Below are 6,180 nucleotides of genomic sequence, written 5' to 3' on the forward strand. Positions count from 1 at the left end.
CGGGGAAACAAGATAACAATGGCAGGGTGGGATGGGGTGGGGTGGAGGCTCTCCCCAGCACTCAGCCTTCCAGCAGGGTTTCTCACAAAGGCTAAGTGCCTCAGCTCACATCAACAAGAAGGTATGCAGGAAGCAAGGCAGACCCTACACTCTGTGCTTGGCAGAGATCAACTTTTCCTTTCCTTCCTGATCTATGAGGGAAGAATGCTTTCTGCACTTGAGTCTGTCAGGGGCAGAGTCACTGTTCCAGTGTCTTTCCATTGCTGTGATAAAACTCTGTGACCAGAAGCAACTGAGGGAAGTAAAGGGCTTACATGGCTTGTCCTTCCGGATCAGTCTCGTCACTGAGGGAAGGGAGGAAGGGACTCAAGCAAGAACTGGAGGCAGAAACCACGGAGGATCCCTGTTTGCTGGTTGCAGCGGGAGGGGATGGGAATTCTGGAAGTGATGGGAGCATGGGTAGACTGGGTGGTATAAGGAGCTCAGCTGCCCGAGTTTGCTAAGGACGGCTGGTTTGCTCACATGGTTGGGAAGCAGACAAGCCTTAGATGCTGCAATGTATATATTCTGCTGTTGGTGTCTCTCTATGTTGGCCTTGGCACCAAGTTATCTAGATCTTTAAAATGTCTACCAACAAGTGAATTCAGAGTTTTGGCTATGTGCAGTTCTATTCAATGGCAAGGCAATTTATTACTGATGTGGTTCCATTCAGACAGGTTTCTAGTACAGGCCAAGTAGAAGGATGAAGAGTTCTGATGACATGCGGACTTAGAGAGACAGATGACATGCCAACCTAGAGGAACAGACGACAGCCCTCCATTGTTTTCAAATAATTCAACAAGCAGAAATGCTAATCCTGTCTACCCTGCCCCCAGTAGTAGTATTGACCTGTCATCCAGAAGCATCAGGAACATGAAGTTTTCAGTTCTGAACCTGTTACTATGTGACCCAAGGTAAGTCAAAGACTTGGGGGATTGTTTTTAAACTTTGTATTTATTTAATCATTTATTTTGCTTTGTCTGACAATCTTTCAGGGGGATGAGTTGTCTTTTTGATCTTATAGGGTGTGCATGAAACTTGATGACAATATAAATTGGATAGAATGTTAAAAATAACTTATAAATATTGTGATTAATGTCATAGCCCACATTCCCTAGACCACCGAAAAGAAAGTGAATGTTGGTATTCATAAATAATCGGAATGATTTATTCATTTTTATGATTAACTTGGTATTCTGACAGTTAGGAGCCTGCATGGGAGACAGAATGGGAAAACATAACCAAATAATTTATCATCCAAACCAGGGTGAGAGAGTGAGAGGCTATTAATCACTGTGTAGGACAGAAAGTGTGGGGCACACGGGAGCTAAGGGAGTGTCCCAGATGGGCCCTGGTTTACCTTATCTCTGTTTGACCATCCCAGCTCAGTGACAGCTCTCCCAGCATGCAGATTCATGGCCTGACAAACTGCCTTGGGATCTGAGGAGACTGTGTGTGGTAGAGGCCTCTAGAGCAAGGAAATGGTGGGAGCAATGGGCATGAGAGGAAATTCTAGAACGGGTAGGGTCTTCCCATGTGTAAGCCATACAGGCCCTCAAAGAGGATGGGTTAAAACTGCAAATCAGAGATAATGGCCTGGGCTGGGCTGGCTCCTCCTGAGACCACAGTTTTCTGTGTCTCCCACAGTTACTCCTCTGTTGAAGTCTGGGTCCTATCTTTTCCTGTAAGAAACCCAATTCAGTTTAACTTGACTCGCTGTTAAGTGATCTTGTCTCTGAGGACTTTCACCCTCTGAGCTGCCAGAGAAGCTTATTTCACACGCTTGGGATTGGAGATAGATATTCATCACTCCCACTCCCTCCTCGGCCCTGCCTGCCTGGCCCCTGTCCTTCTTGTGGTTTCAGGATTCTGAGCAGCTTCCACCGAAGGAGGCAGAGAAGGGGAGCTTGAGACAGCAGAGCCCACGCCATCAGGGTCTGTATCTTGAGATGGTGGTCTTTTCTTTTAAGCCCATTCCATGTGCGGCCTGCCTTGCAGCCTCCAGGCTGAACTGTCACAGGGGGCTTGGTTTACAGCCATGTTGATATCCCTGCTCTGTGGTCAGGGCAAGTTCTCTGCTAATGGTGACTCTGCCTGTGATAGAGGCACTGTGTATCCAACTTCCGGAGATAAAGAACAGGCTCCTGCGTAGCAGGCACCCCAGAATCTCTCCAAGGAGGAAGTAGCAGGGTAAGAGCTTGTCCTATCACAGGCTGTCTTTGTGGACCAATCACTCTGTCTGTGAGACTGTCAGACAGTGAGGGAAAGGGATCTCAGGGCCAGCCTAACAGCCGACTAAAACACCTCAGGAAAAAGGCAGATGATAAAGGCAGGCAGCAGACACCTGGAACTGAAGCTACACCTTCCCCCTGGGCTCAGTGGCTCCTTCAATTCTGCACGTGGGTGTTATTCAGTAGAACCCAGACGCTCTGCCCAGGGCCATGCTTCTGGGGACCTGTCCTTTTCTAAGCAGCTACTGCCATGCTTTCAGATAAACAGGGCAAATTACCTAATGGAGACATTGCTCCAATCCAGGTACAATTTGCAAAAGTGGCTGACACTATAACCAACCACAGCAAAGTGGTTGATCTGGGCACAAAATCCATCACCGGAGAACGCATTTAGACTTGGTTCTCAGTGCTTGGCTAGGCACAACTGTCAGCCTTAACTCAGGGGCAGTGACTGCATTTGTGTCCAGCTGCATGCTGGAAGTGTCTCAGTGGACACACAGCTTCCTTTGTTATCAAGGAAATTCCAGGCTGAACAGTGTGCACTCACACATGTTCCCAGTGCAGGGGCACTCTGTATATTCAGAAAGTGCCTTTGAAAAGAATATGATTTCTGCTTAATGAAATGGCATCATAGTATGCTGTTTTGAGAACCAGCTAGTTTCTCTGTGAGAGGGAAGCTGCCTCAGAACTCAGGCAAAAAACTTGCTACTCAGACTGCAATTTGTGAAGTCATATGTTATGTCAGCCTCCTCTCTCTGCTATGCCCCCTGGGATTGGGTTGGGGGCTACAGGGTGGACTCAGAAGTGGAAGGCATTTTGCAGTGCACACTGAGCCCTCCCCATATGGGCATGGCTTGTTCAAGGTAGTACTGTTGTTTCAGCAGTAAGGCTTTGAAGACTCGTCAACACAACCTGTCTGTACATCTGGTTGAATTTCTTACTCTGTCATCCATGTCCCGTGATCATTGGCTCCCTCTGGCACAGTACAAACAGGTCCTGTTTTCTGCTGGTGCTGTCTCTCAGCAGACAGAATAGGTGTGAAGGTCTTGCTCTGTTGCCAATTGCACATGAGGTTCAATCTTAACCTTATAAGCACAACCCCTGTAACACTGGGCAGGGGCTTCGGTTGTTTTAATCTTCGATTTCCCTGTCAATATCATAATAGTAACTGTCCTTTAAGATACGACAGTTGACACAATGCACGGGAGACATCTGATATGTAGTGACTGCTTTGAAGTCAAGCTATCCTTAAATGCAGAAACTGGAGCTTGGCTCATTTTCCTTGTGTCTAACAGAGGAGTGGTCCATAGTCAGTGTCTGAGAATACTGGCTGAGATGCTGAATAGGCAGTCACTGGAGATCAAAGCAGACAGATGTGTATATGTTCTACTACCTTCTAAGATAATATTAGCACAGAGTAATGAAAAAGAAAATCAATGAGGGGAAAGGGAACGTTTCATGGAGGTACTCTAATGAGTAAGTCTTGACATTTGTAAATATACTTAGTTTTAAAATCTGCAGGAACACATACATACTGAAAGATGAAGAGAAGAACAGACCCAGTGGTATGATGTGGACTTTGGCACTGGAATTTTGAGCTCAAACTATAGCTCTACAGTGTCATAGTGATGTGACAGTATTAGCTATTAACTAACCATCTTGGTATCACAGTTTCTCTATCTGTGAATATTTCCCAGGAGGATGACGATTAAACGGTTATTACGCATCAAACGATTTGCTGTTCGTTGCTATGGTGAGTCACCGTTGCAGCATTTGCCATTGAACTTGGTCACTATCTCACAGATGCCTGCACAATCTGTCTTTCGCTGTGGGACTTAAGCCTCACATGAAATCAATCTCCAGGTCTGAGATCACTGTGACAGTGAGAGTCACACCGGGGAAGTAACAGGAGGACACCGGAATAACAGGGCAACTGTGTGGTAGACTGGGGGCCCAGAAGAGGTCAGAGACTGGCTTTCTTAACTGGAAGAAGCACACAGGAGAAGGACGGCCTGCACAGGCGACACAAGAGCACAGCTGGGAAACCTGCGGGTCCCGGGAGAACTAAGCATCAAATGGTGGAGGATCTGCTCGGAGGGGTTTTGTGGGGAACATGGTCCAGTTGCTTCTGGGGCCTCCAGTGCAAAGGGATACCACTTGAGAATTTCAAGGTGTAAATAAAGCCTCAACTGGAGTGGAGCCTGCTCCAGATCCAGGGTGAGCATCAGCATGGAGTGGCCTTCCTGGTTTCCTCAAAGATCCCATGTCTCTTCTTCCTGCACAGGCTTGTCTGTGGGGCCTGCTGAGCAGGCAGCCTGGAGATGACTCCAACCAGTGGATAATGCAGAGCACCAGGCCTGAGTGAGGCGCTAGGGCTGCCCTGCAGTCATTCCATGGATTTAATGAGGATGAAGGGAGGAGAGGATAGACAACAGAGGAGCTGATGCAGAAAGTACGAAGGGGCTGCTGCCTGGGGAAAGGAAGAACTCAGAGCAGAGTATGGCCAGGTGTGGAGCTGCCCACCCTTAGCTCCTCTTACAGATTACCGATCTGCCTGTCCTTCCTGCATGCCAGTCACAGCGCCCTAGACTCTGAGTTGATTTCCACAGAAACCTTCTTTTCATGAGGCACAGTCAGAGGGTTCTACAATCAGCCTAGAAGACAAGTTAGCCATCTCCCCTGGAAGGATTATGTCAACACTTCCCAAACTCTGTGTACAAGGAACCTACCTCCTTTCCTTGGTCCATCCTCTCCCCACACCCAAGCTTTCCCACATAAACCCCACTTGCTCAGCTATTTTTCTATAATCATTGCACACACACACACACACACCTAAATATATAAGTGCAATCTACTTAGTCTGCATAATGTAGTTACATAAGTTTTCAGGGCTGATCATTTGGTTTTGACTAAACAGCTGGTGTACTCTTCACTGGGGAAGACTATTTCTACCATTCTCAGCATTCCTTAGTTGGCTATAGTTCTCTGTGTAGGAATGAGACTTCATGAGTATCCCCCTTTCCATGTTAGCACGTCTGTTGGTGTCATCCTTTTTCAGGTCTTAATTAGGCAGCCATGTTGGTGAGGTTTAATGGGTATAGCTTCTAACTCCCAGGAGACACAATCTCACGGTCGACTTCTTCTGTCTCTTGAAATCTGCCTGCCCCTCTTCTGCAATGATCCCCAAGCCTTAAGTATGGGAGTTACACTATGGGTGGATATATCAGTTTGAGGTAGGCATGGCACAATCCATTATTCTCTGAATTCTGATTGGATGTGGTTTTCTGTAATGGTTTCTGTCTGTTGCAAAGAGAAGTTCCTTTGTTGAGAGGTGAGGTGTTCTCTAATTGTCAAGCCTAACCTCTGATTTCTAGAACGTTGGTAGCTGGGCCATTCCTACAGAATGGAACCAGACACTTGTTGCTGTTTCCTGATGTCCATATGGCATTGGCTTTGCTCACAGTGATCATCAAAGCTTAGTTTTGCCATGGAAAGCAATGCCTCTGGATCTGAGGACATCTACTACCAAAATGAGGCACTCACAATGTGTACCACAAGGTTAGATTTCCGTGTTTCCCTCAAACAATAAAAGCACCCAAGGGTATGCTGTGAGTTACCCCATGGGATCTGAGCACCTCCATATTCCAACAGGGACCTATAGGGTGTGGGGCTCACAAGCTATTCTGGTCAGGATGGAGAAGTGGGCTTGCTAAGTCAGATACCCTGTGGCTACTATTCAGTGGAGTCCCAGCTCAGTGACAGTCACGAATCTCAGTTGTCAAAATTGTCACCTTAGACAAGAGGTTGGAGCTCCCACCACAGATACTATTGATGGCTGACTGGACACTAGAAAGAAGTAGACTGCATGACAGATAGTCTTTCAGAGCTTTTGGAAAAAAACTACAATGTC

At 46.9% G+C, this 6,180-nt stretch overlaps 1 long non-coding RNA gene across 1 annotated transcript; it reads left to right on the plus strand.

The window, feature by feature from the left end:
* Nucleotides 1-288: 288 nt before the first annotated feature.
* Nucleotides 289-4,504, plus strand: LOC121137130. The gene is made up of 2 exons (XR_005874359.1): nt 289-953; nt 3,968-4,504. It is a non-coding gene; the product is annotated as an uncharacterized LOC121137130 (long non-coding RNA).
* The last annotated feature ends 1,676 nt before the right edge of the window (nt 4,505-6,180 follow it).

This window comes from Mesocricetus auratus, unplaced genomic scaffold (genome assembly GCF_017639785.1).
Source record: "Mesocricetus auratus isolate SY011 unplaced genomic scaffold, BCM_Maur_2.0 Super-Scaffold_100676, whole genome shotgun sequence".
Lineage (NCBI taxonomy): Eukaryota > Metazoa > Chordata > Mammalia > Rodentia > Cricetidae > Mesocricetus > Mesocricetus auratus.